The sequence below is a fragment of the Dipodomys spectabilis genome, unplaced genomic scaffold (assembly GCF_019054845.1).
Source record: "Dipodomys spectabilis isolate Male_0828 unplaced genomic scaffold, ASM1905484v1 ptg000634l, whole genome shotgun sequence".
Taxonomy (NCBI): Eukaryota; Metazoa; Chordata; class Mammalia; order Rodentia; family Heteromyidae; genus Dipodomys; species Dipodomys spectabilis.
In genome coordinates this window covers 265,669-280,523 of record NW_024871311.1, presented here as the reverse complement: position 1 = coordinate 280,523, position 14,855 = coordinate 265,669, and the positions used below count along the sequence as shown (strand labels likewise).

General features: G+C 37.4%; 1 non-coding gene across 1 annotated transcript; it reads left to right on the top strand.

The window, feature by feature from the left end:
• The first annotated feature begins 10,059 nt into the window (after positions 1-10,059).
• LOC122101150 lies at positions 10,060-10,166 on the top strand. The gene has a single exon (XR_006146317.1). It is a non-coding gene; the product is annotated as a U6 spliceosomal RNA (small nuclear RNA).
• The last annotated feature ends 4,689 nt before the right edge of the window (positions 10,167-14,855 follow it).

Here is a 14,855-nt window from a genome sequence, read left to right as displayed (position 1 = left end):
TCCACTTTTGTCATGTGTGAGGCTTGAATTTGAGGCCTGGATGCTGTGTCTGAGCTCCTTAGATCAAGGCTAGCGATCTACCACATGAGCCACAGCATCACTTCCGGTTTTCTGTTGGTTCTTTGAGTATAAGAGTTTCACAGACATTCCTGCCTGGGCTAGCTGTGAATCATGATCTTCACATCTCAGCCTCCTGTGTAGTTAGGATTATAGGCCTGAGCCACCAGCACCTGGCTTAAGTGTAATTCTGGCCCTCTCTTCCTCTTTCTCTCTCTGTCTCTCACCCCCCTCTCCCTCCCCTCTCTCCCTCTCTCCCCCCTCTTTCCCTCTCTCTCTCTCTATCTCTCTTTCTCTCTCAGGAACTGGTTGAATAGGTGCTGGAGGAGGTGGCCCAGCATCCCCATGTGGCTGGAACCGAAGGTGTCCCTCTCATTCTGGAGGTGGGCTGAGTGTCAGGAGCTGTTTCGCTCAGGCTGTTGAACCAGCTTCATGAGGTAAGCCCCTCTGTGCCCCGGCTAGACTGTGATGGTTATTCCTTGTCCATCCCTTGAGTCCTTCCCCACATCCCTCTACTACACCGTTGAAGGAAAGTGGATGAGGAGATGTTGCCTTGTCCCTCTGCCCAGCACAATCCCGGGACTCTGACCCATACCCCCACCTATCTGGTCAGGGCCTGGCTATAAGACAATGAAAACACTCCATGTCTAATACCTTTTGCTGGGGAGTGTAGTTTTGGTTAGGGGGGTGGGGTGCAGAGGAAAGACCCAAGACCTGACACCTCCCGGAGGACATTTGTTCTTGTGACAGAGCCAAGTCATTGCTGTGGATAAGGAGGAAGCCACATCAGAGTGACCCAGAACAATGCTCAAAGATAAGTAGGCTGTTGAAGTATCAAACCCACTCATGTCTGCTTCCTACTCCCAACAAGGAGGTGTAGTGTGGGTGGCCTGGCCCTGGACCTAAGGCATTATAAATGGATGGTGGCGGTCAGAGGCTCATGGCTCCCATCCATCATCCTGGCTCTTCAGGAGGCTGAGGTCTGATGGTCATGACTCAGAGCCAGGCTGGGCAGGAAAGTTCAGGAGATTCTTATCTCCCATAAATCACCTCCCTCTCCAAATCCCCACACAAGCCAGATGTGCTGTGGCTCAAGTGGTAGAGCCTCAGCCTTGAACAAAAGAAGCTCAGGGATAACACCCAGACCCTGAATCCAAGTCCTAAGACTAACACAATCATAAAATAAATGAACAGTGTACACCTTTTATCTGACTACTAAGAAAGATGGATACAGTTTTCTGCTGTACTTGTAGCCAAAGGTAAGGGGCTTCCCTTGATGTTCCCCTAAACCTCTCCTCTCTTTTACCTGTCCAGGCTTAGGTTGCAGGACAGAATTTGGATCATCCCCCTGGATGTGACCTTAGGTACCTTCCCCCATCCACCTTCCTTGGGGTCAAGATCCTGGATGCACTCCCTGCTGGGAGGATGAGGCACCACAGAGATGAGGGTAGGTATCCCGGACACTTATACACACATACACACACACACACAAACACACATACGAACACACAAACACCCCTAAGCCAATATGATCTTATACATAAATATATGTATATATTATAAATATATCATATATAGTTATATTTTAAATGTATACCATAAATATTGACTTATATTTAAATGTAATTCATCTCATCATTTATACATATATATATATGCATACTTTTTTTTTTTGGTCAGTCTTGGGGCTTGAACTCTGGGCTTGAGTGTTGTCCCTGTGCTCTTCTGCTCAAGGCAAGAGCTCTACCACTTGAGACATAGTGCCATTTACAGTTTTCTGGTGGTTTATTGGAGATAAGAATCTTTGGAATTTCCTGCCTGGGCTGGCATTGAACTGTGACCCTCAGATGTCAGCCTCCTGAGTAGCTAGGATTATAGGCATGAGCTACAGGCTCCCGGCTATATTTATATCTGAGATTTGTTAGTGGAACAAAGGGTCCAGAAACTATTATTCTTATCATGAAACGACTTCACACTGACAGGTATAATTAAAAAACGATAAATATTCACAGTGGCTCAAAAATCCCTTAGGTGCCTAGCAAGACAGCACGTTTTTCCAGACACTGCATGTGGTGTGAGCAGTTTGCAACCCAAGCAACTGTAGAAGATATTGGACCCTAAACAAAACTGATAATTGCATGAACCCAGTCCTCTATGACAGATTTAGGCAGGCCTATCTTAGCGATTCTTGTTAGGGACATGGTGAAAAATTTATAGTTTAGTTGTGATTACAGAACTCTTTTACACATGTCACTTAGCCATTAACTATATTTAACCTAGTTCCCTTTGCTCTAACTTATATTTTCATGGCTAAGGAAACTGTTTTATGTTTGTGAAGACTTGGCTGTTCACAACATAGACATGGGTTTTTAATCCTTTTGAAATTACTGTCTGCATAGTGTTCTATGAGATGAGCTTCTCTTTACCATATCATAGGAATAAACTTACTCTGATTCAAACTTGGACAACAGCTACCTTGTTCTCTCTCCTAGAAAACCATCTGTATAGACTTCTTTACATGTAAACAGACCCTCATTTACTTGCAAAAGTCTGTCAGTGAGTCAAACCTAACTCACCCAAGTGAGGTGAATTCCTGTGATGCTTCCTTTACATTAAAAATGCGAAGAGCTGTTCAGCAATGCACATACTTTAAATGTGAAGTGTGACTCCTATTTTCCATAATGTGAATCAAGCAGAAGAATTGGTTTAAGATGTGAAAGAGCCTTACAAATAGTCTTGGACCTTGAAAATTGCCCTGGGTATGAATTTTTGGAGAAATATCCCTTCTAAGACAAAGGACTCAGTTTTTTTTTAAAATATTGTGCTGGCACTGAGGTTTGAACTCCTGGCCTTGAGCTCTATCTGGGCTTAAATTCTCAATGTTTGCTCTATACCACCTGAGCTATAACTTCACGTCTTCCTTTTACCAGAAGTGCAGAAAAGAATCTCTTAGGTTTATCTATTTAAAATAGCTTGGAATTGCAATTGTCAAATTTGAACCTACTGAGTATCTAGGTGTAAGCCACTGGTGCTGTGCTAGAACTCACTTCTTAAGAATAAATAATCACAAAAAGAGGAGAAATAAATATTTGTTCAATTGTGTATGTGTTGTCTGATAAACCAAATCACTTGCTACTGGAAAAGAAAAAGAGAGAAGATAGAGATTAATATGGAGGAGAGAGACAAAGGAAGAAGGGATGGGTAAATGAGTGGAGGGGAGTGAAAGGGAGGATATGAGAGGAGAGGGTAGTTGGGTAGAATTGTCTACTGCTCACTAAGGTATTGTTGGACAATCAGTACCTTTGCATTTATGTAGCCAAAGCTTTATATTTTTGGTAGTAAGCTGAGATATAAAATACCAGTTTACAGTTAGTAACCTGTTAGTGTGCTTCCTCCCACACCAAGGAAGCCATAGTTAGGTTACTGTTACAGAGAAGGCAAGAGTAAGAAGTTTAAGTTATTCTGAGAAACAATAATTGACATGCCAGGAATGGTCCCTTGTATGGTGAAGTCAAGCATCACTCTTGTTCCCTGCTACAGTCTTCCTCTCAACAAGAATAGCAGAAACAGAAGAGGAAGAAGATATCTGAGTAATATCATCTCTCTGTTTACCCTCTTCCTTTGGCCTCTCAAACAATAAAGCCAAAGGAGACTTAACTTGAACTAGTGGGTAAAATGGGGGGAAAGTTCAGTCTAGCTTATTGTGAAACTTTTTAAATAATTGGGGCAGCATTTCAAATACTGAAATAAAACTTTTTAAATTATTAATAAAAAGTTACTCGAAATTTATTGAAAATTTAGAAGACTACAGGGCTCACTACATAGTGGAATCTGCATCATTAAAACTGACTCGTGCTCCTATCATCAGAAATTGAAGATTGTCCCTAAACATTGTCTGCTGAAGTGAAAAGTGATGGAAATTCATGATGGATAGCATAATGCTGAGAGCATGGAAATTATTTCCTTTCCATCTTCAGTGTGTAGAGAAGAATAAAGGTCTCTAGGATGGCCCTGAAGGTGCAATTCTAAATTTAGGACAGAAGGTGAATAGTAAAATAGACCTATGTCAGCCATTCAGAGATTAGAAATGTGGAGAAATATACTCATTTATGTGGTCAAACATGGAAGAGAGGATGTGGCAAGCCCATAGCCAAATGCCAAAGGTAGAGATATTTAATAAAATACCATGAAGTTGAAACAAGTCTTAAAAGGGGATCTAGGCTTACAGGAAGTAGGACAGAAGGATGGAGAGGGAAATGGTGGACTAATACAGTTATAACACTCAATGTACATATGTGAGAATATAAGTAGGAAACTTGAAGGGATAGGTGGGGTTGGGGTAAGGGAAGGAAGAAAAATGGAAAGTTTGACAATGATCCAGATGCACTGAACATTGAAATGCACATACACTCTATTCAACACTGACATGATGAACTGAAACCCCTTTGCACAACTTGCTAAAGATAATTTTTTTGAAGTTTTAATATTAAGAGACCAGAAGCATAAACCTTTATAGATAAATAAGAGGATAGTATTGACATATTGTTGAGGCTTTTGTTCCTTTCAATATACAAAATTAAATAAGTATCAAGTCTGCTGCAAATTTCTTAAACTGTAGAGAACCAAATTCCAATATTCCTTCACTTTAAATAAAAATAAATCTTATAGACTGTGGGGGATAGCAAAGATGGCCCTGAGAGGAAGTTGAGTGGGCAGAGCTGGATTTGTTTAGGTTCAGTGTGTAAACATCTCATGGAAGCTTAGGTGCATGATAAGGTGTGGCCTTTCAGTGATTGGTTGGTTCCATTTCCTCTCCTCCCACGCAGTCTTTTGCTTTAAAAAGGGGATGCTCCCTGTTAATAAACGAGTTCCTGCTTGGTTTGACTCCCAGCTGAGTCTGATTGTCTCCTGGGCTACTGGGCTAAGGGAGGCTGGGGAACAGGCGAGCAGCCGCACTTCACTTCGCATTTACCTCTCCTCGGACCCCGTCCGTCCAAAGACGGAGGAAAACCCAACAATAGACCTTTAGGTTTCCCAGTTGTTTCTAAATATCTTAATGTAATGCATTGGAACTAATTTCATTCCATATTTAAGTTTAAATTGTAAATCACTAAATTCTTTTAAAATCCTCTCGCTCGGGCACAGGTATGGATAGATAACTGATGTGGGCATAATCAGAATTATTCAGAAGGCTGTAAATGGATGCTTACTTAGTTTACTCTCTGCTGGGTCATAGAATACAGAATGTCCTAATTGGAAAAAGTTAGCCTTCCCAGGTTTTCTGCATATAAACACTCCATCAACATTTTGTTATTAGAGGATTTTTCAAGATTAGCTATATGTTGATTGATAATGACTAACCATGACAGGAAGGAGAGGGAAATCCATCTACACTTCAGTGAGGTTCTGATCTGTGCTTCACAAAGTGTTATGAAAGCTCTCCATGAAAATCCAGCAGCTGCATTTCTAAAAAGTCCTTGTGTGGTAACATTTTCTTTCTTCCTTTCTTTCTTTCTTTCTTTCTTTCTTTCTTTCTTTCTTTCTTTCTTTCTTTCTTTCTTTCTTTCTTTCTTTCTTTCTTTCTTTCTTTCTTTCTTTCTTTCTTTCTCTTCCTTTCTTTCTCTTCCTTTCTCTCTTTCTTTCTCTCTTTCTTTCTCTTTCTTTCTCTCTTTCTTTCTCTCTTTCTCTTTCTCTCTTTCTCTTTTTTTCTCTTTCTTTCTCTCTTTCTTTCTCTCTTTCTTTCTTTCTTTTTTTGAGTCCGGTTGTGGGGCCTGAACTCTGGGCCTGGACGCTGTCCCTCAGCTCTTCAGCTCATGGCTAGAGCTTTACCACTTGAGCCACAGTGGCACTTCCGGCTTTTTTTTTTTTTTTGCTTATGTGGTGCTGAGGAATCGAACCCAGGGCCTCATGCATTGCAAGGCAAGCACTCTAGCACTGAGCCACCTTCCCAGCCCCTGTGGTTACCTTTTCTGATAATGTCTCAATTCAAGTATTTCTCCTTGGAGTTCCATACTATTCAATGATGCTGTATTAGCTCCTTGTTAAAATTTGCAGACCGGTCTTGGTGATGAAATTTGTGCTTTTCAAAATTGCTCTCCTAATTCCATCCACAAACTGCAAACAACATTTATCTGAAAAAATTTGTATCTGTTGATAGTGCATATATTTTTATGTTTCATTTCAAACCTAGAATGTAGTAAAAATTTTCATAGCAATTACTCTGCACTAGCTTGTGGGCAGATTCTAAAGTAAATAATATACTGTGTTTATGTAGAGAATTTGAGTATCCAAAGTTTTCATATACCTTTGGTCCTAAAACCAATACCTTACTGATATTGAGTGATAAATACAACTTCCTATAAGTACAGAAGTTTTCCTTGTATCTTTTTAATATATATATTTTATTGTAAATAGACTGCACAGAGGAGTTACAGTTACCTAAGTAAGGTAATGAGTATATTTCTTATTGAGCATTGTTACCCCCTCATTTGTTTTTCCTCTAACATACCATTCCTTCACTCCTCTCCAACTTCCCCATTCACCCCCCACCCCTTGATAGACTGTCTTGTACATCTCATTGTTAGAATGGGTCAACCTGTATCCTTTCCTTATATCTTAAATGAAGAAGTGCTAGCTTGATTTATGCTGATTCTACTTGTGTAGACAAACCTAAAATCACTCATCAAGGCCAAGAGCACATAAGTGAAACACCATCATTTTTTGTTACTTGGTATAATTGTGTTCTACACATTTATTGACAGGTTACAAATTATTCTCAAACTTTAAAACATTAAAAATATTTTCTTTTTTTGTTATTTTCTTGGCCAGGAAATCAGCAAGACCTTAGTCAGCATTTCTCACATAAGACTTTTCACATGAGTTGGTTAAATGTATGTGTAGAATCCAGTCCTTGGAAAAAGCTCAAGTAAGGATGCCATTTAAAGCCTTATGACTTTATTCTTTACCAGGGCATTCTCCTTCTACTTTGATTGTTGAGAGTTTCTACAAGAGCAAGCATTCTGTGGGGAGCAAGGAAACACCATATGAACTTTACTTACTGAGTTTTCTGAGTGATTTGCTATCCCTTGTACTGCATTTTGCAAGTGGAATCTCTCTAAATGTACAAGTTTTAAGAGATAAGAGAGTGGTAAAAAAAACGCTTAGAGACAAATACATCTTGAACATACTTTGTTCCAAGCATTCCATTTGAGGCATATTCAACACCTAGTGAAACTTGTGTTGGCTGTATCTATGTGTCTTTCTCCATGTGTGCATGTATACATGTTTACATGTACGTGTGTATTTGTGTGTACAGTAACATACATGTGTACATATATAAGGGCATATACACATATGTGTGCATATATAAATAAATATACATATACAAATATATGTGCATATATATATCAGTTGTTCAGTGATTTAATCTATAGTTCACAGCACATTGTCTTTCTCACAAAGTGTACATGATAAATTGCTCCTAGGATCTGTGTTCTATGATGGGCATCCTTTGTACACACTTCCCACATTCCTTTGTTTTTCATCCCTGTGAGCAACTTCGGTCCACTTTCCATAGGCTAGCTTTGTTTTCATTATATGTAGTTACTAACTGATAATAAAAGAAAAAGGTTGTTTGTAAAAGAAAAAGAACTTTTAGGTCGCAGGTTAACAGTATCTTATCCATCCCAATGATTTCTATGAGATAAAATTTATAATAGTAAACGTGAAAAGGAATTCCTAGATCTGCTGTTTTGCCATTTATTATGGCAAAGAATAATATCAAGTCACTCTTATAACTCTTAAAGAATGCAAGGGTAACTGATGGTCGCTATCATGTTCCCAGAAAACTAGTGGATCCTGAAGGATAGTAGTAGACCAGCCGAAATTCTAAGTACCAGACATGGAGCATGAAAGAGAAAGAGAGGAAATGGGAGAGAGTGAAAGAGAGAGAGAAATAACACAATACTAGAAGTGCATAATAGACAAACAAGAGCTGTATGAGAATATTCATACTGCTATATTTAGACTCTATGTGTACATTTGAAGGTATTTGTTATATGATAACAAATCAACATGAAATATAAAGTTATTTTGATAAAAATAAAAATAACTCAGAAGAAATTATAAATGCAAAAACAATCTTCACTGAAGCAAACTCTCAGAGATATTTATGACTTTGAAAAGGATAAAGTGGCTGAAGTTAGTATAAATTTAGAAGTACAATTCACAAAAATATAAAAATATATTTTTATCTCTCATTATATTACCCAAAGCAGTAAGCAAATGTTGTTTAGATGATTTTTTAAAACACAGTTTCTGGGAAGGTGGCTCAGTGGTAGTGTGCTTGTCTTGCATGCATCAGCCCCAGGGTTTGGTTCCTCAGCACCACATAAGCAAAAAAAGATGGAAGTGGTGCAGTGGTTCAAGTGGTAGCGCTAGCCTTGAGCTGAGGGACAACACCCAGGCCCAAGAGTTCATGCCTCATGACCAACAAAATCAAAATAAAGAACAAACCACAGTCTATCACTGTTTTGGCCTTAACTCTGTAATACCGCTGCTTCAGCCTAGGGATAAAATTTTAGGTGTGGACATTTATCAAAACTTCTGACTCAGACTCTATTTGATAATTTTTTAAATAAATATTTTGATCTTAATTTTCCTCTTTGTAAATTAACGTGCACCTATAAAAATTGGTTTGACCATCCAAGTAACCTTCTCAAAGTACCTCCTAATGATGATTTACAAAAAGTTGTACTAGGGCTGGGAAGGTGGCTCAGTGGTAGAGCGCTTGCCTTGCATGCATAAGGGACTGGGTTAGATTCCTCAGCACCACATAAGGAAAAAGAAAAAAGCCGGAAGTGGTGCTGTGGCTCAAATGGTAGAGCGCTAGCCTTGAGCTGAAGAGCTGAGGGACAGCGCCCAGGCCCCACGACCGGACCCCCCCCAAAAAAGTTGTACTATATTTCAACAAGTAAAACAATGCTACAAATAAAGAAAACAATAATTAAATGTTAATAATTAATAAAATAAAAAACAAAAATTTATTACTGTTTTCACTATTTGAAGTGTACTACATATTAGATTTTACTATTTTCTCATAATCCTGTACATTTAACACTGACTGAGGTTGTGATGTTCATCAAGAGTTTTATAGAATATGAGTAGTCTTTAAAGCTATCCACTAAGATTGCTATTTATGGCTCTTCTCATTATTTGTTTATGGCTTATATCATCATTTTTCCTCATTAACTTATAAACTGAGGAAGCCCTAAAGTTTTAACAGCCTGTGTAGTTAACAAAGTGTTAACACTTCATTCTGCTTCTTTACACGAAAACTTTGCAACTTCTCATTAATAAAGTTTCTCGAAACTCTGAAATGTACATACTTAGTAGTATATGTCTGCTACCATAAATCTTAAATACTTTATGGAAAAGTTTTATACCTGCCAAACAGTCCTAATTTTGGCATATGTAAACAAATTCCCAAAATTAAATATATTTAAAACATTAAAACTTTTAACAAACCTTAACACTTGGTGCAGTGTTCATTATGACAGGTGCCTTGTATAGAATAATTGAATCCCCCTCCTACACATTTCTTGAGCAACAAATATCTGGAATTATTTTGTTTTTGACATGTCAATCTTGACTTTATTCTTAAATTTGTGCTTATGTAAGAAATATATGGTTCTAAAATTTCATGACAATTCTTTTGAACTTACTTTTTGTTGAATTGTCTAGTTTAATAAAATCCAACTGCACTTTTTTTGGGGGGGTCCATTCTTGGGGCCTGAACTCTAGGCCTGGGCGCTGTCCCTCAGCTCTTCAGCTCAAGGCTAGCGTTCTACCACTTGAGCCACAGCGCCACTTGCAGCTTTTTTCTTTTTGCTTATGTGGTGCTGAGGAATCGAACCCAGGGCCTCATGCATGTAAGGCAAGCGCTCTACCACTGAGCCACCTTCTCAGCCCCCACAATTGCACTTTTGATATAAAAAATATTCTGTGCTCAATTCAGCCACACATACACTAACATTGGAACAATACAGAGAAGAGTAGCATGGCACTTGCGCAAGGACGATATGCAAATTCGTGGTGTGCTCCATATTTTTACAACAACAGATGCTGGAGGGAATGTGGCCACAAGGGAACCATACAACATTCTTGGTGGGAGTGTAAACTTGTTCAACCACTTTGGAAGGCATTATGGAGGTTCCTCAAAAGATTCCACATAAAGCTCCCCTTTGACCCAGGAGTCCCACTTTTGGGGATTTACTAAATGATCACAAACAAGACCATACTAAAACTACCAGCACCACTATGTTTATTGCAGCATTATTTACAATAGCTAAGATATGGAACCAACCAGCTGTCCCCACTACATGAATGGATCAAGAAAATGTGATGTATATACACAAGGGAATTCTATGCCTCCATCAGAAAGAATGACATTGTCCCATTTGTTAGGAAATGGAAAGACTTGGAAAAAAAATTATTAAATGAAGTAAGCCACGTCCAAAGAAAAAGGTCCCATGGTTTCACTTATTTTCAATAACGAATATATGTCTGGGTTAAGCAGACAAGGTCAAAAGCTATGTGCATATGAACAGAAATGATAATGTTAAGGGAATTGAACCCCACGATAGGGAAACAAGTAGTTTTTTGTTTCTTGCTATTGTTTCTAACGTACTTATAATGTGCGATGTGAATTTTCGTTTCTTTGTATGTTCCTCCCCCCACGCTATAACCCTTGTTTTCTCTGTATTTGAAGTTGGTGCATCTGCCTCTTGTATTTACGCTTCTCTAATTTGGGGAGGGGAAGGGAAAAAATGTGTGCGCGTGAACGCATGTGCATGCGTGTGTGTTGGCATGCTCAGAGTTTGAAATCAGGGCTTAAAGGTCTTGCTAGACCTTTCTTCTCTAGGTTGGTGAGGTACTATATGAGCTACATTTTTTTCCCTGGGTCTTTGCTAGGTCATTAAAAATTTTGAAAAATAATTTCATGAATTTTTTTTTTTTTGGCCCTTATTGACTTCCAATGGTTATCCACAGATCCCAGGCTCCTGAGTAGCTATCCCGAGTAGATAGGATTACAGGTGTGACTAGCCAATACAAGGCTTTCAGCATAATTTTAAAAGTAGAAGAAAATTTACTTCATGGGAGCCTGTTTAATTATCTCCTACTTTTAAAACATTTTGGATTGATTAAATGTGAATTTATTTCATTTTTGGATTCTTAAAAGATAGTAAGTGATGATATTTAAAAGTTTTGGTACTTTTTAAAAAAGGAAACTGGAACTGTGGGACAGAAGAAATTTGTCTCTCTTTGGACCTCAATTTAGAAGCTCAGCTCTGTGCATGATAACCCAATGTCACCAACACAGTCTGTGTTGAACACAAAATGTGATAGAAAACAATCACCATGGGCAATATTTGCTATGCTATAATTTCTTGGACAATATGAATATTGAATTGAGAGTGTAAGAGAATGGAAAGAATTTACCTACCTTTTGTGTATTGCTGAAAGACTTTTGGAAACTTTGACTCATTTCCTTCCTCACTGTGTGTCTTTGGGCCATGCACTTAGTGCCTTTAATTACAATTTTTCCCAACACTAAAATAGTAATAACATTAGCATTATAGCAAATGTTATCTTAAGGATTAAGAGAAATAAAACTTGTAAAATACTTAACATAAACTTCTATGCATGAGCTTTGAGTTTAGCCAGAAGTTTTTTTTAAATACTAAATAGAATGTCATAAGTATTGCAGAAACCATTACATGTAGTGAGCAATGTTATCTATTAATCATGCTCTACTTCCAAGGAAGCCGGGTAGATAACTTCTCATGTTGTAAATCAAACTGGTTATCTTAAGTCTTGTTAGTGTAAAAATATAAGGGACATAATAATGAAGGAATGTTGTAGACTGAGATGAAGTCCAAAAGAAAATGTACAAAACTGATAAAACAAAAGTATCTGAGCAGTATATTGTGTTTTACATCATTTAAGTTACATCTCAAAGATAAGGCAGACCTAGAAGAATGAATTGTCTTTTTGATATTCTATCATAGGTCTTTCCTCATTCTTGTAGAGGCATCATCAGATGAGAGGAACTGTATTTTTTTTGTTTGTTCCTTCCATTTATTCTTCAGTTTGAAATCTGAACTACATGAGACAGAAAGAAACCAAGGGAAATTAGTCACACAAGCTTTGGAAAGAAAAATCAACGTAAAATAAAATACATAGCCTTGTATAAGGTCTAACTAAATTGAGTTATATAGTCTCAAGCATTAACAGAAAATGATTTAAGCAATATCATGTTATTGAAAACTGAAAAATGTTAGGAGTTGCTTTATTTTTTCCTTTCTACTACCTTGAAATTATTGATTTTGTACTGAGAGATTAAAGATGAGATTAACAAGAAACTTGATTAAAAATCTTCAAAATTTCTGAATAGATATGTTTACCAAAAAGCTCTGAAAATCGCCAGTGGGTTTACAAAGTTGTGTTTAATACAACTTCTATGCTGGCTTAATGTTTTGTAAACAAAAGTCATTAGAGAAATGCAATTCAAAATTACTATGATACTACTTCATAACTATTATAACTTTTATCAAAAAAATCAAAGGAACCAGGTGTGGTGGTAAAGACTTGTAATTCGAAGCTTTTAGGAGGTTGGAGTAAAAAGATTTGGGTCTGAGGTCATCTTGGGTATTGCACACAGTAAAAACATGCCCTTTAAAAAAACTCAAAAGGTAATAAGGTTGGCTGGTAAGAGTGTGGAGAAAAAGAAATTTTCTACACTCTTGGTCAAAATACAGGTTAATACTCTCCTTGTAGAAAGTAGTATGCAGTTTTCTAAAGAAATCCAAAGTTGAAATATCACCTGACCCACCAATCATGTGATTATTTCTCTCTGGGTAACTCATAAATATATCTGTAGTTCATTGTTATTCACATTATTCACAACAACAGCCAAGATATAAATCGAAATTCAGTGTTCAACTACAGACTAATAAACAACTGTGGTGCATGCACAAATATATTTTTCTGTTTCATCCTTAAAATAGCAAGAGACTTCTCCCATTAGCCACAACTTATAATGACCTGAAAGATGTATTGTAAATGAGGAAAAATGTTGTCTTCTGATTTTTGTAAACACACACACACACACACACACACACACACACACACACACACACCAACCTCAAACATTAAGAGTGAAATTTTTTGAAAAGTAAAGCAAAGTGGAATTGCTGGGGCATTTAGGTCACAATGTAGAAGATAGTAGATATACAGGATGAACCGGTATAGAGTTGTAATGTACAGCATGAGGATACAGGGGACAACACTGGCCTTACATAGGAATGAAGCTAAGTAAGTAGGAGTTGTTCTTCCTAGTAGGGGTTGCTCTTTTGGATGCTCTTCCTCCAGTAATGGATAAGATGAGCATAATTCTTTAAATATACCTGCCTGTTTGCAGAAATAATAACAAACAATATAGCAATAATGTTGTATGCTCAACATAGGATATGAGATTATCCTTGGTGTAAACTAATTATTACAAATAAGGGAAACCGTGGGACCTATGTTTCTTTAAGTCTGGCTTACTTCACTTAATATAATTTTTTCCAAGAACTTCCATTTCCTTACAAATGAGGTGGTATCGTTCTTTCTGATGAAAGCATAGTATTCCATGTTAGCGTGTGTGTGTGTGTGTGTGTGTGTGTGTGTGTGTGTGTGTCTCATTTTCTTGATCCATTCATCTACTGAGGGGCATCTGGATGGATTTCATATCTTAGCTATGGTAAATAATACTGTGATAAACATAATTTTGCTGGTAGCTTTAGTGTGGCCTTGCTTGTGGCCACCTGGTTAAATGCCCCGCAGTGGGATTACTGAGTAATAGGGGAGCATTATTGTGTACATCAAGGATAATCTTAGTAAATGAGCAGAATAGCCCTATAGTTATGTACATATGATCGTATAAGGTGATTCTAAGTGAAATGAACTCCAAGACATGTTCTTTGTTGTTTTTGTTCTTAATGTATTGTGTGATTTCTTTTTAACCTTTTGTGTTTTCCCCAACTATGGTGTATCCCCTGTAGTCACAGTATTTGATTTTGATACCCTGGTTATTGTAAATATGTTAATCTGAACTAGGGAAGGGAAAGGGAAAAAATGGTGAGGCAAAGGACAAAGGGGGAACCTATGCAACAGTGATACACAGAAGAAAATATGTTGGAAATAATCTGGAGGGGCTGTTGGGAGGGAAGAGGGAGAAAAAGGGGGGAAGGGATAACAAATTAGAAAAGAAATGAATTCATTACCTTACTTATGTAAGTATAACCCCTCTGTACATTACCTTGACAGTAAAATTTAAATAAAAAGTAAAGTAAAGAAGCTATGGGAAGGGGAAACAAAGGAGGAGAGACAACAATGCTTAATAAGAAATGTATTCATTATTTTGCCCATATAATTGTAACCCCTCTGTATGGTATTTTCACAATAAAAATACAATAAAATACATGAGAGCAGCAATACAGGATATGGGACTGGGGAAAATACTATACAAAGAGTAGAACAGCTGTGGAGAACAATAATTTTACTTTAACATAGGAAGTAATTAACTAGCATACAGATTTTCAGCCTCATGTCAGTCACTAAAAAGGGAAAACAAAATACAAACCAGTAGAGATAAAATAGAAAACTAAACAATAAGGATGAAGAGATGGCTTGGACCAAAAATTACAAATGAGACAATTAGGAAACAAATAAAAAGCTGGTAAGTTTAAAAAATA